Raw genomic sequence first — 20,108 nt, 5'->3', positions numbered from 1 at the left:
ATAGCCATCAACCTACACCACAGGACACCACATCTGCCCTGGGCACTGTCCTGTCTGGGGCGTCTGACCCCATGCCTGCTATCTAGCGGCAGCACACGAAAACAGGGCCTCCCTCTGCCCATGAAAACCAGCACAGGCCTCACCCTGCAGATTTGGCACAGGAGCTCCAGCCCCAGGACTCCCAGGTGTCCACTCAGTGATCACACTCAACACAGATGCTCACCATGGAGACTGGGCTGCGCTGGCTTCTCCTGGTCGCTGTGCTCAAAGGTAATGATGGGGAACGCGGGGCACTGAGTCTGGGAGAGGACGTGAGTGAGAAACACAGAGAGTGTGCGTGACAGTGTCCTGACCAGGACGTCTGTGTTTGCAGGTGTCCAGTGTCAGCAGCTAGAGGAGTCCGGGGGAGGCCTAGTCCAGCCTGGGGAATCCCTGAAACTCATCTGGAAAGCCTCTGGATTCACCTTCAGTAGCTACTGGATTTGCTGGGTCCACCATGCTCAGGGAAGGGCCCGGAGTGCATCGGATGCATTTATCCTGATTATGGTAGCACAGACTACGTGAGCTCGGTGAATGACAGATTCACCATCTCCAGCCACAACGCCCAGAACACGGTGGATCTGAAAATGAACAGTCTGACAGCCGCGGACACGGCCACCTATTTCTGTGCCAGAGACACAGTGAGGGACCCTCAGGCTGAGCCCAGACACAAACCTCCCTGCAGGGGCGCGCGTCTCCACCAGGGGGCGCACAACACACTGAGCAGACTCAACCCGCGCCCAGATGCAGTGGGAGGTGAATCGCTGATTCCTTCAGGAAATTTGGGTTTGCTGTAACCGTTTCCTACGTTCCAATTCTTGATGGATGATTCTGTCCCTAACACCGATCACCGAGCAGAAGTTTTGGTATCATGGTAAGACGTCACATGAAGAAAATGGAGTCGTTTTGAAGGAATGATTGACATCTCTGGGGTCCCCAGCATCTGAGACCTGAGTGAGCTCTGGGCACGTGGGGAGGCTTTTCGGGGTCTGAGTCTCTGGAGTGTGCCCCGTGGTATTCTCTGATGACGTCATCTGGGACCCTGCTGAGAGCCCAGGGGCAGTGTAGAGCCAGTCAGGGGCTATGGATGCTGCAGTGTTTCACATAAATGCCCTCCCCTCCTGCACAGCTGGGCCCCTGAGAGGCAGAGCTGACCCCGTGCTGCTGTTCCCTGGGGCTCCCATGTCCATTCTCTGCAGCTGTGCCCTCGTCTCCTTTTCACTTCCTCACCCTGAACTCACAGGTTGAGGTCCATGTGCTCCAAACCCCAGGTCAGGGATTAACCTGCAGCTCAGGGGTGGCTCAGGCTGTGGCTCCTAGAAATCCTGCTTACTCTTCCTCACTCACGTCTCCTGTGATCCCGGACCTGCTCTCATTTGCAAGCAGAGGTGGCCGTTGGTAGTGCAAGGGGTCAGACTCATGGAAAACACTGGGTGTGGAGAGGTCTTGTTCCCCACACTCTGCTGGCCTTGTCTCCATCTCAGGGAGACCAGCAGGTGGGACAGCCCAGTGAGGTCTGCACTAGAGTCCAGGTGGTTCTGGACTGTGTCCTTGCGAGTCCAGCAGGATATTCCAACCCTGGAGCTGCATCCCTGCTGCCTGAGGCACCTGCCCCAGAGACTGTTTGTCCAGAGACTCCGACTCCTTCCTCCAACACAAAATAGTCCTCGTTTCCATCTTCCAATATGTGTGCTGTTTCAAATCCTGGATGAGACACCCAATCCTGGGCTTTGCTCTGGCCTTGGAAACAGCAGAAGGTGGCCCAAGTTCCTGTGCCCCTGCTTCCTCATGGGAGAACCTGAAGAACCTCCTGGCTCCGGGATTCCGATTGGCCCATCCCTGCCCTGGTGCCCAGCTTTGTATAGAAGCAGCAGATGGAAGACCACTTTCTCTCTCTCTGCATCTGCCACTCTGTATTTCTGCCTTTCAAATAAATAACCAAGTCTTTAAAAGAATACAAAAGAGAAAAATCAGTCCTTGCTTTCTCTCAGCTTCATAATCACCATGAGTAAACAAATTTTCTGTCATTCACCAGAATAACAGCATCAACCCCTTGTGTTTGCAAAATGTTTCCTGCAAAATTGCAATTGTTCTCTCATGTAGGATTCTTACAGAACCTAAGCAATTCCCTCAGCTGATATAGAGATGACGATTTCTGAGTGGCTCTGTCTAATTCTGTAAACACAGCTGAGTCTCTGTTTCAGGTAGGAACAGAGCATTGGCTAGTGTGTGGCTCTTCGATTGTTTTATTCCACCTGTTGATTCCATAATGGAGTACCCCGGAAAGGAGGTGTATGGAGCAAAAAGGTTTATTGAGCTCACAGCTATAAGGGTGCAAGTCCAGGATCAGACAGTGAGAATGTTGTGCCATCAGGCTTCCTAATATTGTGAACATCATGCAGTCATCAGCCACCCTAATATTGTGAACAGGGATGGGAGGGACCCCATCCCCACACAGGACGAGACCAGGGCTGACTCTAGCAGCACTGTGCTCTGTGCTGAAGCTGGGGACCCAGGAGATCTACTGTGATCTCCTCCATAGCAGATTCCCCAGAAATGAACAAATCCCACTAGGCCTCACTCGCAGAGCTCCCCCCACTTCCCCTGAGGTCATCTTGGGAGCTCACCTAAAACACACACCTCAGCCACAAGCAGATCAGAGAGGTTTGCTTCTACACCAATTGTAGGCCTGATGACACAGAACCTGTCATTCAGGATAAAGAAGCTAATTGTCTATCATAGTTATTTGAGACTGCAGAAGACTTGGGACCAGTTCTAAACACACAGACAATTTTTTTATTTATATTTATAACAGCTGATACAGACGGTTCATTTTATTTTTACAGCTCATTTTATTTATCCAGTGCTTACAGAGATTTCCTTTTTATTTCTTTGGGATACAGGCTATTCATCATACATATGGTATGTAAATAGTTACTTCCCTTGTGTGTAGGCTGCTCACTTCTCATCAGTCCACTTACAGTGCAGAAGCTCTGTAGTCTATGCAGCATCATCTGAAAATGTTTTATTACATTGCATGAACTTTGGGGATCTAAAAGAAAAATCAAGGCCAGACTACTACCAGGGAGATTTTTCCCTATGTTTCCTTCCAGTAGTTGTACAATGGAGTTTGCATCTGATGTCAGATCCTGGTTGTTCAATGCTTTTTATGTAAACATCAAGACCATGCACCCCCTGTCAGTGCTGTTATGTTGGGGTGAGGACAAACCACATCCACACTCACAGGCTGCTCCCAGCATTCCGTGTGGTTCTGTTAGTGGCACTGGGGACCTCAGCTTCCTCCATGAGGCCCTGACATTGAATCTACTCATGGTGGGAGTCGTCACTGGATGCACTCCCCAGAGGCGACACCATTCCACATCTCCCAGGCACCTGTGCTGGTTTTAATCAGTGGTGGTCAGTGTGGGGATTGCCAGGGGCAACGACACCTGATCAGACCTCCTGATTCAGTGTTCTGCTGCAGGCACTGGGTCCCACCAGTGTGGCCCTTCCACCTGTCTTACCCTCCTGCACAGCAGAGCCCATTCCTCCACCAGGTCCTCTCCCTCTGCTGCTGGACCCTGTCCCCGACTGTCACTTCCCCACATGTCATGCTTCTTCTCCCCAGTCCTCAGCTTTGGGGGTGGAGCCATCCCCTGAAGATGCAGACTTCTGTATCTTGGGGGATCAGTGCTGGCACAGTGTCTGGGGTGGACTCTGCTCACGAACATATTAAACAGGATTCCACCAGGACATTGGTCATGATGGTTTCCTCCTGCAGGTGAATCACTTTCCTACTCAGTGGACACAGAGCAGCAGGGTCTGGGGTATTGAGGCTGAGGATGCTGTTCCTGCAGAGCCGTGAGCAGAGCCAGCACTGCTTGGTGTGCGTGTGTGGTCTCTCCAACTGAGCAGCTGAAGGCTGCATGTTAGGTGGAACTTACCCTCCATACTTGATGCACGGAGCCTCCCATCATGCATGTAGGGATCTCACCACCCAGTGATCCCACTGAGAGGGGCTCTAGGGAGGGGACAAGGCCATGAGTGTTGCTGCCTGCATGTAGGGAATACGACCTCTAGAGAGACCCTTCAGTAACTCAAGTTTTAACTTTCAGTTATTCCCATATGAGGCAAAGAAAAAGAGAGAGAGACACTCCCATGCACTGCACTTTCCCAAGTGTTACTCTGGCCAGCTCTGCTTCCCAGCCTCACCCAGTTTCCAGACAACAATCCGGCACATCCACAAGAGTGACAGGCCCCAAATGTCCTCCCATAAACTTCTGATTCCTGGGGCTGCAGGAGCAGGAAAGTGGTATTGGGAGCCAGTGACACACATGAGACAGAGGCTCTCCTTTGGTGGATGAACGCATCTTAAACAGTGCACATTTTAATTTTTTATTTCCTGTATTTCCATGAAATTTGATAACACAGTTAAGACTGATATACTCACAGTTGTGTCAAATATTATATACCTACACTACTTTACATTGAATTTTATTCTTATCACATTTTCAGACCCCTATCTTACACCTTACACAAAATCCACTCAACATAGAATAAAGGTGTAAATCTATGACCCTACAATATCCAATTATTAGAGAACATTTGGTAAATGCTGCAAGACATTGGAATAGGCAAAGAGTTCTTGGAAAAGAACTCAGGGGCATAGGCAGTCAAAACCAAAACTAATAAATAGGATTACATCCAATTGAGAAGTCTCTGTACAGCAAAAAAAAAAAAACCTCAGGAAAGTAAAGAGGCATCTTGCATAATGGGAGATATTATTTGTAAGCTATGCAATTGATATAGATTAATAACCAGAATCTACAAAGTGATTAAGAAACTCCACAACAACATAACAAATAACCCAGTTAAGAGATGGGCCAAGGACTTACACATTTTTCAAAAGAGGAAGTCCAAGTGGCCAACAGACACATGAAAAAATGTTCAGGATAACTAGCTGTCAGGGAAATGCAAATCCAAACTACAATGTGGTTTCACCTCACCCCAGCCAGAACAGCTTCATACAGAGATCAACAAGCAACAAATGCTGATGAGGATGTGTGGAAAAAGGTGCCCTAATCCACTGTTGGTAGGAATGCAAACTGGTAAAGCCACCATGGAAGACAGTATAGAGACACCTCAAGACTCTGAATATAGACCTACTATATGATCCATGAACCCCACTCCTGGGAATTTACCCAGGGGAAATGAATTCACTACCCAAAGTAAGTTATCTGTACCTCCGTGTTTATTGCAACCAATTCAAAATAACTAAGAAATGGAATCAACCTAAATGCCCATCAACCAAAAACTGGATAAAGAAATTATGGGATATTTATACCTGGAATAATACACAGTGGTAAAAACAATGAAATCCAGTTATTTGCAACACAATGGATGAATCAAGAAAAGCTCATACTTGGTGAAATAAGCCAGTCCCAAAGGGACAAATACCACATGTTCTTCCTGATAGGTGAGAACTAACAGAGAACCTAAAAGGAAATCTAGAGAAGTGAAATAGATACTTTAAGAATGGATAACTAGAACTGCCCTTGTCCCTTGTCTTAACTGTCGAGGAACAGGGTTTTTGGTTTTTTTTTTTGGTTTTTGGTTATTTTTCTTCCTACTATTTTTTGAACTTTTACTTAACATAGAGTTAATCATACGTGCATAAAGTCAATTGAAAATTGATCCCAGTAAAAAATAAGGATGGAAATAAGCATGGGAGGAGGAATTTGGTAACTGCAAAGCTGTATAGTTCTGCATACTTTCCTATAGACTTACTTCTGAGGGTGCAGTTTAAAAACAAGAGTGGGACTCCAAGTCCCAATAGCTTAGTTGTAAAAACGTCATCATAATTGTTAAAGTGATCATATTAAGTGTTAACATGAAGATTTAGATAGGATAAATTGTGAAAGTGATCATATAAATAGGATCAATGCCTGGTAATAATATAAATAGAATTGTAAAGGAGAGAAAGTTCCAACATGGGAAGAAGTCCACACAGCAGACTCATTGAATGACAATCGCTTTAAGTAACACTCTGACCCAGAATCAGCCCTTAAGTCAACCTAGTCTGGCTGAAAAGCCGTGATAGCATTTCAGGCATGGAAATCTAAGACACTGTGGCAAAAATGTTCTGCCTAAATGATCTCTGTGACTGAGACCTCAGGCAGTAGAAGTGGCCTCAAAGAAGGAGGTACTTTTCTCTAAAGCGAGAAGAAAATGTCCACTTTACTTATGGTCTTGTCCAAATACTGACAGTTTGTGGACTCAAAAGGCTTCCATAGCCTAAGCAGCTCATGTCAAGAGTCTCAGGTGGTCACTGACATCATACGTAAGAGTGTTTATTGTTAAATTAACAACAGGTCTCACTGTGCACTAACTCCCCATGCAGGACCTCCATCCTCAATGAGTTCTATTATGAGAGTTAACTGTAAAACCAGTTCTCAAACAGTTCTTGTATTTGTGTGTGTGTGTGTGTGTGTTTAAACCTTTACATAGTATAGAGTTGGTCTTCTTTGTACAAAGTTAATTGAAAATAAATCATAATGGAGAATGGGAATGGCAAGGTGAGAGGAGGAGGAGGAGGGGTGAGAGAGTGGATGGGAGGGTGGGAATGCTGGGAAGAATCACTATATTCCTAAAGCTGTACGTGTGAAATTTGTATTCCTTAAAAAATAAATTTTAAAAAATTATAAATTAAAAAACAATAATATTGTTATGTTCCTAAATATTCTCCAAGATTTTAAAAGATTTGTTGATACTACATATGGAATATTTAAGAAAAAGTTTTATTATTTATTGAAAGTCAGTGTTACACAGAGAGAGGGAAAGACACAGAGACAAGTTCTTCCATCTGCTGGTTCATCCCCCAGATGACAGTGACACCAGGAGACAGGAGTTTCTTTGGGGTCTCCCACGTGGGTGCAGGGGCCAAATACTAGGACCATGCTTTTCTGCTCTCCCGGGTGTATCAGCAAGAGACTATTGGAAGTGCAGCAGCTGGAACAGGAACACACAGCACTATGGGATGCAGGCATCATAGGCAATGGATTCACCTGCTGCACCACAGTGATGCTTTCTCCATTTCTGTGCATTCATTCTCAGTGTACAAATGCAGCACCGATGTTTCATAAATGGCACCTAGTGGTGGAATATATTATTATCCATCATTTCTTACACGTGCTGTGAGCCCTGCAGTTGGCAGTTTGTTACTGCTAGAACTTTCCCCCTTTCACGACATTCCATCATGGCCACCAGGACCCAGTGCTTACATCAAGGAACATACAACACCAACTTCTTATCCTGCATGTGAGCTTCCACACATGAGAAACACAATAGGCACCCATCCTTCATGCCCTGGCTGATGTCACTAGGCACAATGACCTGCATCAAAACAAAGATGTCCTGAAATCATAACTGTACAGAATCATGGAAAGAATCATATGTTCTGTGTCGTTACCTGTGCTACCAAACACCAGGGGACACTGTGCTCTGCCAGAAACCTGTGCTCTCTGAAGTGCACAACCCCATGCCTGCTATACAGGGGCAGCACATGCAAATAGGGCCTCCCTCTGCCCATGAAAACCAGCCCAGCCCTCACCCTGCAGCTCTGGCACAGGAGCTCCAGCCCCAGCACTCCCAGGTGTCCACTCAGTGATCGCACTCAACACAGATGCTCACCATGGAGACTGGGCTGCGCTGGCTTCTCCTGGTCGCTGTGCTCAAAGGTAATGATGGGGAACGCAGGGCACTGAGTCTGGGAGAGGACGTGAGTGAGAGACACAGAGAGTGTGAGTGACAGCTTCCTGACCAGGACGTCTGTGTTTGCAGGTGTCCAGTGTCAGGAGCAGCTGAAGGAGTCCGGAGGGGATCTGGTCCATCCGGAGGATCCCTGAAACTCTCCTGCAAAGCCTCTGGAATCTACTTCAGTAGCTATGGCATGAGCTGGGTCCGCCAGGCTCCAGGGAAGGGGCTGGAGTGGATCGCATACATTTATCTTGGTTTGGTATCACAAACTACGCGAACTCCGTGAAGACCCGATTCACCATCTCCAGCGACAACGCCCAGAACACGGTGTTTCTGCAAATGAACAGTCTGACAGACGAGGACACAGCCATGTATTTCTGTGTCAGAGACACAGTGAGGGGCCCTCAGGCTGAGCCCGGACACAAACTTCCCTGCAGGGACGCACGGTTCCACCAGGGAGTGCACACGATGCATTAAGCTCAGAATATGGTCCTGCACAGGTGCAGAGGGAAATTAAGCCCTGGTTACCTGTCAGGGAATTGGGGTTTACTCTCCTACAGTTATGAGGGAAGACTGCTACTTTTATGATTCTGTCCCCGCCACTGACTTCACTGACATAGAGAAGTTTGATGTGACAAGATGAAGTCCTATATGAACAAATTCAGGTTCGTGAACTATGACAGTGGTGACCAGGGTCAGAGATGTGGGACTCTCTGAGGACCTCGTGAGTGTGTTCAAGTCTGACTCAGGACAGTGCCCTCAAACACTGCCAACTTTAGGACAATTTTAGTTTTCCCTTAAAACTCAGAGAGAGCTGAGCCAGAGACTTGATTTGTTAACCTCAATTATATATGTCATCAAACTGCTCCTGTCAGAGTAGACTGTGTGCTAAAATGAACCAACCATCTTATTTTAAAAGGTGGCTGTTCCACAGGTTCCACAGTCTTTATACCCGATCTCCATTTTTCCTTTAATCCTGAAACAGTCTGTGGTCCCTGTGTGAACATCACAGCATTCAGGAATGTACTGCAGCTCAGCTGTGTCTCAGACTGAGCTTCTGCAGACACCTGGGAAGCCTACAGGGACTTCCTCATCCTCTAGGTCTTGGGACCCTCCTGTGGGCTCCCTGCCTGAACTCAGAAGGGAAATGCACTGGACATCAGCAGTCAAGGTCATCACTGAATGGAAAGTGCTGGGTGTGCACTTCCAGCTGATCTGGTTCTGCTCCAGTGTCATGGGACCCCCTGCACCTGTTGTGGTTCAGCAGAGCAGAAAGTGGGACACACAGTGGCTGTGCACTCTGGGGCTGGAGTCCACATCACGGGGAGCTGTGTCTGTGGCTCCAGCATGATGACCAGTGTCCTGAGGCTGAATCACAGCTGCAGGAAGAGCCAGTCCCAGCGACCATGTGTCCAGAGTCCCTGCTCTTCACTCCGTGTCTATGCTCACTGGCGTCATCAATCCATTTGCAGTCTTAGATCAGTTTTAGAGAGGGAGACACCCAGGCTGCATATCAGAGTCCTGGACAGAGCCCATTTACACATTTCCCACACTTGTACTGACAATGCACCCTGGAAGACAGTAGGTGATGATTCAGTTTTAGAGAACAGAATTTTCACTATTTGCCATTCTTCCCATTCCTGTCATGACTGTTTGATGAATAATAAGTGAATATAGACATATGAGGTACAATGATATGTGTTGAAAAATGAATGTATCAAATTGAGTGGAATTATGAAGTAATAGTTATTGACATGCTCATCGCAAAACGCACTGTCGCTCCCCCACTTGCGGAGGAATGGCACCGGACCCTGCGCTGTTGTCTTTGCCCGGCCCTTCCTGGGTTTGCTGCCGTTCCCCCCTGCTTCCAGGAAGGAGCAGCACACCGCTGGCTGGCTCTCTCAGGGGTTGCTCAGATGTTCCTCCTGCATGTTGTCTCTATCTCCTCCTTTATAGTCCTCTTCCACCAATCCCAACTCTGCTGGCATTCTCTCCCCACGCGCTGAGCATGCTGCTCTCCTCCAATCAGGAGCAGGATCAGCTTCTGCAGCTTGTTAGTTGAATTGGTGAGGCAGCTGTGTTGTAGTTGTTTATTCTCTCTCAGCGCCATATGGTGGGAGATCAGATGCATAGAATTAGTCTTAGCAGTTCCAGTAATTTAGTCTAGTCTCGGTTGCTCCCCACACACACATGTCTCATGTAGAATGGCATCTGTCTCCTGTTTTGTATCTGTAGATACAATATTCCCTTAACTGCTGTCACCATGCTGTACAGCAGATCCCTCAACGTGTGGATCCTGCCGGCCTGAAGCTCTGTCCTTCTTACTCTTTACTGCAATATAAACTTCCTGTTAAAGTATAACCCTTTCCACTTGTCCCATTATCCATTCCATCTTCAGAGGAAATTTCACTGGATTATATGTGTGAGCTCTCGTGAATTATGCTGCATTAGTTATACATGGAACTGCAGAGGTGTTTGCCACAGTGGTTGTGGATCCCCTGGGCACCTCCCTGGGATTTCATGTTTCTTCTACCAGGAAACAGTGTTTGAGGATCCTGTGATAATTGTATTTCTCAGCTTTTGATGTTTTCCATGGAAGCTTTACTAACTTACCTGACTCCAGCCTTGTACCAGGGTTTTCTTCTCTCTCTTCCTGCACAAGACTTGTCAGCTCTGGTATGTCTGATGATACTTAGTCTACCAGGAGGGGTGGGCTGTCTCATTGTGCTTCTAAGATGGACATGCATGATGATCTCAGATTTAAAGCATTTTTATATGTTTGCCTTTGTATATTTTCTTCAAAAAATTACAGATATACTTTTACCTCTTTTAAAACTTGTATGTGTTTATTTGTCCAAAAAGACAAAGCAACAGAGACTGACAGACAGTGATCTACTGAATCCTGGGTAACTTCCCAGATTCCCATAAAAGCTGGATTCGGTCAGATCACAGCCAGGTGCATGATTTCAGAGCAGGTCTCACACATGGGATTAACTCAGACTTCTCGTACTGCTCCCAGAGTGCACATTGGCAAGAGTCTGAAATAGACCCAAAATTTGGACATAAACCTAAGCATCCTGAAATGGGAGGCAGGAATCCCACGTGATACCTTCAAGGCCAGTCCTGTCACCCACCTTATCAGTAACTACATTTTTTTAGACAGGCAGAGTTAGACAGTGAGAGAGAGACAGAGAGAAAGGTCTTCTCTCCATTGGTTCACCCCGCAAATGGCCGCTACAGCCAGTGTGCTGTGCCAATCTGAAGCCAGGAGCCAGGCGCCTCCTCCCAGTCTCTCATGCGGGTGCAGGGCCCAAGCTCTTGGGCCATCCTACACTGTCTTCCCGGGCTACAGTAGAGAGCTGGACCGGAAGAGGAGCAACCGGGACAGAATCTGACACTCCGACCGGGACTAGAACCCGGAGTGCCGGAACAGCAGGTGGAGGAGTAGCCTAGTGAGCTGCATCGCCGGCCAATCAGTCACTACATTTAAACAATTGATTTCTTCCCTTGTGATTCAGTTGTAAGATGTCATTCAACATTTGGATCTAGGCTCCTAAGCATATGTGTAAGTATCTGTCATTTACTTTAAATATCTTTTATTTCAAAGGCAGTTTATAGCAAGTGAGAAACACCCAAAGAGATGAAGAGAGAATCTTCCATCCACTGGTTTCCTTCCTGAATGGCTGCAAAGGCTGGAAATGGCTGAGGCTGAAGCCAGGACCCAGGAACATTCTCTAGGTTTCCCACATGGCTTGAAGGGGACAAACACTTGGGTCATCTTTGACCCAGGTCCATTAGTAGGGAGCTGGATTTGAAGTGGAGCAAGCAGAATCTGAACCCATGCTCCTGTGTGATGCATGCATAGTAGGTATGGCAGCTTAACCTGCAGGGCCACAACATTGGCCCCCATGGGTGTGATCGGAAAATACTTTCTGCCCAACTGCAGGCGACTCCTGGTTCTTCAATCACTCTCTTTGTTACACAGGAGCTCTGTAGTTGGATCCATTATCTTTTGCCTATTTTTGCTTGGTTGCCTGTACTTTGGAGATTATCAAAATGTCATTGCCCAAACCAATGTCAGCTTGCTTTTGTCCAGTGTTTTCTTCTAGAACTTTACAGTCTCAGGTCTTGCTTTTTAGGTATTTTTCAAGCTCACTCTGTTTCTGTATCTGGTGTGAGATGACCACATAATTGAATTATTTTCAAGTGCATTTAAGTTTCCCCAACCCCATGTATGACAGAATACCCATCCCCCATTCTGTGTGTGGCACCATGCATGCAATCAGTTTTCTGAGAATGTGTTTTTTTATTTCTACGTTTCTGTTGTGCTCCATGGCTGTGGGTGTCTATGTTATCTCAGCACCAGGTCTGATTTCAGCTCAGCTAGGATGAAGCCTCCTGATTTGCTATTTTTCTCAAGACTGTTCAGTCATCATTACCCTGAAATTTTCTTGTGAATTCCAGAATTTTATTCCTCTTCCTGTGAAGAATACAGGGTGTTTGACAGGAAATGCATTGAATCTGTGAATCACATGGTAGCTTGGCTATTTTAGCAAGATCATTTTTTCATACCACAACTATGTCATTAAAATGTACAGGTAATCTTCAGATTCCTTTTCACTTTTTATTTATTTTTATTTTTATTTTTATTTTTTTGACAGGCAGAGTGAACAGTGAGAGAGAGAGAGACAGAGAGAAAGGTCTTCCTTTGCCGTTGGCTCACCCTCCAATGGCCACCTCATCAGGCGTGCTGTGGCCAGCACACTGCGCTGATCCAATGGTAGGAGCCAGGTGCTTCTCCTGGTCTCCCATGGGGTGCAGGGCCCAAGCACTTGGGCCATCCTCCACTGTACTCCCTGGAAACAGCAGAAAGCTGGCCTGGAAGAGGGGCAACCGGGACAGAATCCGGCGCCCTGACCGGGAATAGATCCCGGTGTGTCGGCGCTGCAAGACAGAGGATTGACCTAGTGAGCCACGGTGCCGGCTAAGACCCCTATCTTACACCTTATACAAAAATCCACTCAACAAGGATTAAAGATAAACACCTATGATCCCACACCATCCAATTAGTAGAGAACATTAGGGAAGCCCTGAAGACACTGGCACACGTTAAGAGTTCTTGGAAAAGACCTCAGAGACATAGGAAGTCAAAGCCAAAATTAATAAATGGGATTAGATCAAATCGGGAATTCTCTGTGTGGTAAAAGAAACACTCAGGCAAGTGAAGAGGCATCTGACAGCATGTGCGAAATTATTTGCAAGCTATGCAACGGATATGGATTAATAACCAGAATTTACAAAGAGATGAAGAAATTCCAAAAACAAAACAAACAACCCAGTTAAGAGATGGGCCAAGGACTTACACATTTTTCAAAAGAGGAAGTCCAAATGGCCAACACAGACACATGAAAAGATGTTCAGCGTCACTAGCTGTCAGGGAAATGCAAATCAAACCACAAGGAGGTTTCATATCACCCCAGCTAGAATGGCTTCATACAGAAATCAACAAACATCAAATGCTGGCGAGGTTGTGGGGAAAGGTGCCTGAATCCACTGTAGGTGGGAATGCAAACTGGTAAAGCCACTATGGAAGACACTACGGAGATATCTCAAAAATCTGAATATAGTCCTACCTTATATGACCCAGGAATCCCCCTCCTGGGAACTTACCCAAGGGAAATGAATTCACTACACACAAGAGATACCTGTACCTCCATGCTTATTGCAGCTCTATTCACAATAGCTAAGACATGGATTCAACCTAAATGCTCATCAACCAAAACTGGATAAAGAAATTATGGGATGTGTACACTATGGAATACTACACAGTGGTAAAAACAATAAGATCCGGTTATTCGCAACACAATGCATGAATCTGGAAAAGATCATACTTTGTGAAAAAGGCCAGTACCCCGGGGACAAATACCACATGTTCTTCCTGATAGGTGAGACCTAATAGAGCACCCAAAAGGAAACCTATGTAAGTGAAATTGACACTTCGAGAAGGGAAGACTTGAGCTGCCCTTCTCTTGACTGTCGAGGGACAGTTTTTTGTTTGTTTGTTTTTTGTTTGTTTGTTTATTTTTCTTCCTATTTGTTGAAGAATTTACATAACATTCAGTCCATCGTATGCACATACAGTCAATTGAAAATTTATCTCAGTAAAAAATAGGAATGGGAATAAGAGCAGGAGGAGGAATTTTTTAACTGTAAAGTGCATATATTCCTATGGACTTACTTCTAAACACACAATTTAAAATTTTGTTGTGGGACTCCAAGTCCCATGAAACTTAATTAAAGTGATCACATTAAGTGTAAGGTGAACACATAGATAGGATTAAGTGTTAAAGTGATCATATAAATAGGATCAAGTGCCTGGTAATAAGAAGAGATAGAATTTAAAAGGAGAGCATGTTCCAACATGAGGCGAAGTCTACACAGCAGACTCATAGAATGATAATCGCTTTAAGTAACACTCTGACCTGATAATCAGCCATTCAGTCTTTCTGGTCTGGCTGAAAAGCCCATGAGAACATTTCAGGCATGAAATCTAAGACACTGTGGCAAAAATGTTCTGCCTAAAGGATCTCTGTGACTGAGACCTCAGGCAGTAGAAGTGGCCTCAAAGAAGGAGGTACTTTTCTCTAAAGGGAGGAGAGAACTTCCATTTTGCTCATGGCCTTGTCCAAATACTATCAGAGTTTGTGGACTCAAAAGGCTTCCATGGCCTAAGCAGCTCATGTCAAGAGTCTCAGGTGGTCACTGAGATCATATGTAAGAGTGTTTATTGTTAAATTAACAACTGGTCTCACTGTGCACTAACTCCCCATGCAGGACCTCCATCCTCAATGAGTTCTATTATGAGAGTTAACTGTAAACCAGTTCTCAAACAGTTCTTGGATATGTGTGTGTGTGTGTGTGTGTGTGTGTGTTTAAATCTTTACATAGTACAGAGCTGGTTTTCTGTGTAGCAATACAAGTGAATCTTGATGATGGATCTTGATCTTGAATCTGTGTACCAACTTAAAGTGAGTCTTATTGGAAAACTGAACTGACAAGTCGAGAGGGATGAGAAAGGTGGTGGGAATGTAAGTGGGAGGGCAGAAATGCTGGGAAGAATATCTATATTCCTAAAGTTGTACTATGACATTTTTATTCCTTAAAAATAAATTTTAAAAAATACAAAATAAATTCAAAATTGAAATACAATAATATTGTTATGTGGACATCATTCAGCCTGTTGATAAATTTCCTCCAGGACTTTAAAAGTTTGTTGATACTACATATGCAATCTTTTAGAAAAAATTTATTTACTTCTTGAAAGTCAGTGTTACACAGAGAGAGGGAAAGACCCAGAGACAAATTCTCCCATCTGCTGGTTTACTCCCCCAAATGACATTGACACCTAGAGCCAGGAGTTTCTTCCCAGTCCCCACATGGGTGCAGAGGCCCAATCACTTGGACCATGCTTGTCTGCTTTCCCAGGTGCATCAACAAGAGATGATTGGAAGTGCAGCTGGAATAAGAACAGACAGCAGTATGGGATGTAGGCATCACAGGCGGAAGATTCACATGCTAAACCACTGTGATGTTTTCTCCATTTTCTACAAATTTGTTCTCAGTGTATAAATGCACCAGTGATTTTTCATAAATGGCATGTAGTAGTGGAGTATATTTTTCTCCATTATTTGTTGCACGTGCTGTGAGCCCTGTAGTTGGCAGTTTGTTTCTGTTAGTAGTCTCCTGCAAAGCCTCTGGATTCACACTCTAACCATGCAATGGACTGGGTCCGCCAGGCTCCAGGGAAGGGGCTGGAGTGGATCGCAGCTAATAGTTATAATGGTGGTAGCACATACTATGTAAACTCCGTGAATGGCCGATTCATGTTCTCCAGAAACAACGCCCAGAGCACAGATTTATTGACAAGCTCATCAGAAAACCCTATGTTTCCATGGTAGAATGGCATTTGTCTCCTGTTTTGGAATTCCACAGACACAATATTCCCCTCACTGCTGTCACCATCCTGTGCAATAGATCACTGAATGTGTGGACCCTGTCGGGCTGAAACTCTGACCTTGAACAGCGTCTCCTCTGCTCCTCCCTCGCTCAGACTTTGGTCTCACCATTGTATCCTGCCTCTGTGAGTTCATCCTTTTTATCTCATGTAACCAGCATCTCATATTATTTGTCTTCTTGGCCCTGATGGTTTTCAGAGTGTACTTCTCCTGACACATTATCCTTGGACATTAAACTCTAGGATCATCCAAGTTGTCCAAAATACAGAATTTCTTCCACTTTACTGCCATATAAACTCCTGGTAAAATGTAGCTTTGTACATTTGTTCCATTGTTGATTCTTTCTTCCATGAAAATTCCATGGATTATATGTGTGAACTATTGAGATTGGCGCTGCTTTAATTGAACATGGAACTGCAGATGTCTTTGCCACAGTGACTGTGGATCCACTGGACACCTCCAGGGATATCATATTCCTTCTACCCAGAAATGGTGTTTGTAGATCCTGTGGTAATTGTACTTGTCAGTTTTTGACGATTTTCCATAACATTTTGACTAATTTTCCTGACCCCAGCCTTGTCCCAGGGTTGTCGTCTCACTCTGCCTCCCCAAGAATTGTCACCCTTGGATTGTCTGATAATTCTCATTCTACCCGGAGGGATGGGATGTCTCATTGTGCTTCTAACAGGGATATGCATGCTGTTCCTAGGTTTACAGCATTTTGTATGTTTCCCTTTATATAACGTCTTTAAAAGTTTATAGATATTATTTCACTTATTTTAAAATTTGTATGTATGTATGTGCCCAAAAAGAGACTGAGACTGACAGTGATCTTCCAATGCCTGGTCACTTCTCCGATTGCTACAAAAGATTCAGCTGGGTCAGGTGACAGCCAGGTGCTTGGAATTCTGTCCAGGTGTCCAACGTGGGAGTCCTTGGAACTTCACCTATGGCCTCGCAGAGTGTGCTTAGGCAGGAAACTGAAACTGGAACCAAACTAGGACACATCACTCAGCATCCTGACAGGGGAGGCAGGAATCCCACAGGCTCACTCCAGTGCTGCTCCTGTCACCACCTTATCATCACTGCATTTAAACAACTGATTTCTTCCCTTGGGATTCAGTTGCTTGAGATCATTCAACATTAACAAATAGGCTCCTAATCATATGTATAATTAATCTTCAATTATTTTAAGTATCTATTTATTTTATTTTAAAGTCAGTGTTATAGCAAGAGAGGAAGAGACCAACAGATAGAGAATCTCAATCCGTTGCTTCACTTCCTGAATGGTTACAATGTTGGGGCTGCAAAAGCATGAAGTCAGGAGCCTGGAACTTCCTGCAGTTTCCCACAGGGCTGGAAGGAGACAAACACTTGGGTCATGGTACACAGTGATCTCCATTGCACTTCCTCCCTCTGTGAGTTGAAGCTTGTGGACTGCATATATAACTAATGTCACATACTATGTGTCCACATGTACCTGCATTATTTCTGTTAGCATATTATGCTCAAGGCTGACCCATGATTTCCTAATGACAGAGCAACCTCCTTCTTAACACTGAATAATATTCCATGTCAAATGTAACAGACTGCATTCACCGTTTTATGCACATTTCGCTTTATTGTAGACTGAACTATTGTGAACACAGCTGCATTACCTGAACCCAGGACTGTGGGTGAATTGTGACACAGTGACTTCTATCCAGTGTTTGAGCTGAACTCAGAGTCATGGTTACAGAACAGGGAAGAAGGGGAACATAGGGGATGGCTGATACCAGGGCACAAAGCACAACTCAAAGGAAGGAATAATTCTGCCCCCACCACAGTGGGCTGACTCAGTTCACTACAACCCATGACATGTTCCACAAATAAGCAGTACTGAGGACACCCGGTCTCCCAATACAAAGTGATGGAACGGAGGTAGAAATGTGAATGACAGTGAGTTGATCTGTGCCCATTTCTAAAACACACAGATTCCAATAGCACACTACACCCCACTAACATGCACAGTGTTCTGTGTTAATGAACAGTTTTAAAATAAGGTAATGGATGAATAAGGAAACAAGACATAGTATCCTTAAATGAATCCACTTGCAGTCTTTCATCTGTGTAAATATGGGCGGCAGGCATTAGGACAAAATTGGCAAAGTCCCCACTAGGTACACCCGTGTTCCCATCCGAGTGCTGCTTGAGCCCAGCCACACGGCTTCCTACACTTTTTCCTGATAGCACATCGTGGTAAAGTACAGATGACGCTATAGCGATAGAGCCCCTACAACCGACAAAGGAAACACAGACACAGTTCTAGGCTCCAGGTTTTAGAAAGGCTAACTCCTAGATGTTGTAGGCATTTGGGGAGTTTGGGGCTGTCAATCCAAAGGCAGAAATCTCCCATTTTCATCTTTGCTGTCCATCACTACACTTGTGTTTCTCTCACCCCTTCTCTCTATCACTATTCCAATGTCTTTCATATCGATGATATAGATGTCAATAGATAATATGAAACAATTGTTATTTAAAAAATGAAGGACATGATACTGCTAACACTGGATACTAAGGGTACACACATACTAAAATGAAAAAAAAAAACAATAAAACATAAAAAATTCATATGATCCAAATCCTATCATAGCCTACACCCACAGGACATGTACATCTGCCCTGGGCCCTGTCCTGTCTGAGACGTCTACTCCAGGGCTGGCTATATAGGGGAAGCTCATGCAAATAGGGCCTCCCTCTGCCCATGAAAACCAGCCCAGCCCTCACCCTGCAGATTTGGCACAGGAGCTCCAGCCCCAGGACTCCAGGGTTCCACTCAGTGAGCGCACTCAACACAGACGCTCACCATGGAGACTGGGCTGCGCTGGCTTCTCCTGGTCGCTGTGCTCAAAGGTAATGATGGAGAACGCAGGGCACTGAGTCTGGGAGAGGACGTGAGTGAGAGACACAGAGAGTGTGAGTGACAGTGTCCTGACGAGAACATCTGTGTTTGCAGGTTTCCAATGTCAGGAGCAACAGAAGGAATCCGGGGGAGGCCTGTTCTTGCCTGGGGGATCCCTGAAACTCACCTGCAAAGCCTCTGGATTCTCCCTCGGTAGCTTTGGAGTAAGCTGGGTCCGCCATGCTCCAGGGAAGGGGCTGGAGTGGATTGTATGCATTTCTGCTGGTAGTGGTAGCACAGACTACGCGAGCTGGGTGAATTGCCAATTCACCACGCCCAGAACACGGTGAATCTGCAAATGAACAGTCCAACAACAGCGGACATGGCCACCTATTTCTGTGCCAGAGACACAGTGAGGGCCCTCAGGCTGAGCCCAGACACAAACCTCCCTGCAGGGGCGCACACCGCCACCAGGGGGCGCACAAGACGCACTGAGCAGACTCAGACCCATTCCCAGATGTGGTGGGAGGTGAATCCTTGGTCCTCCTGAGGAAATTGGGGTTGGTGGTCCTGTAACTGTTTCCTACGTTCCAATCTGGATGGATGATTCTGTCCCTAACACCGATCACTGAGCAGAAGTTTTGGTATCACGGGAAGATGTCACATGAAGAAAATGGAGTCGTTTCTGGAAAAATGAATGACATTTTTGGGGTCCCCAGCATCTGAGACCTGACTAAGCTCTGGGCACCCGGGGAGTCTTTTCCTGTCCAAATCAAAGAGGAGCTCTCCGTGGAATTCTCTGATGACATCATCTGGGACCCTGCTGAGAGCCCAGGGGCAGTGTAGAGCCGGTCAGGGGCTATGGATGCTGCAGTGTTTCACATCCATGCCCTCCCCTCCTGCACAGCTGGGCCCCCGAGGGACAGAGCTGACCCCGTGGTCCTGGTCCCTGGGGCTCCCCTGTCCATTCTCTGCAGCTGTGCCCTCATCTCCCTTTCACTTCCTCACCCTGAACTCACAGGTTGAGGTCCACGTGCTCCAAACCCCAGGTCAGGGATTAACCTGCAGCTCAGGGGTGGCTCAGGCTGTGGCTCCTAGAATTCCTGCTTGCTCTTCCTCACTCACGTCTCCTGGGATCCCCGGACCTGCTCTCATTTGCAAGCAGAGGTGGCCGTTGGTAGTGCAAGGGGTCAGACTCATGGAAAACACTGGGTGTGGAGAGGTCTTGTTCCCCACACGCTGCTGGCCTTGTCTCCATCTCAGGGAGACCAGCAGGTGGGACAGCCCAGTGAAGTCTGCACTAGAGTCCAGGTGGTTCTGGACTGTGTCCCTGTGAGCCCACCAATGATCCAACCCTGGAGCTGCATCCCTGCTGCATGAAGGGCCTGCCCCAGAGACTGTGTGTCCAGAGACCCCCG

General features: G+C 46.0%; 2 pseudogenes; both read left to right on the top strand.

The window, feature by feature from the left end:
- Window positions 1-224: 224 nt before the first annotated feature.
- LOC149120211 (immunoglobulin heavy variable 3-74 pseudogene) lies at window positions 225-836 on the top strand (annotated as a pseudogene).
- A 6,893-nt stretch (window positions 837-7,729) lies between these two features.
- Window positions 7,730-8,271, top strand: LOC138847240 (immunoglobulin heavy variable 3-23 pseudogene; annotated as a pseudogene).
- The last annotated feature ends 11,837 nt before the right edge of the window (window positions 8,272-20,108 follow it).

Source organism: Oryctolagus cuniculus, chromosome 20 (assembly GCF_051225735.1).
Source record: "Oryctolagus cuniculus isolate XC-2025 breed Fujian yellow rabbit chromosome 20, ASM5122573v1, whole genome shotgun sequence".
Lineage (NCBI taxonomy): Eukaryota > Metazoa > Chordata > Mammalia > Lagomorpha > Leporidae > Oryctolagus > Oryctolagus cuniculus.
The sequence above is the reverse complement of the archived record's forward strand: the minus strand, read 5'-3'. Positions and strand labels throughout refer to the sequence as shown.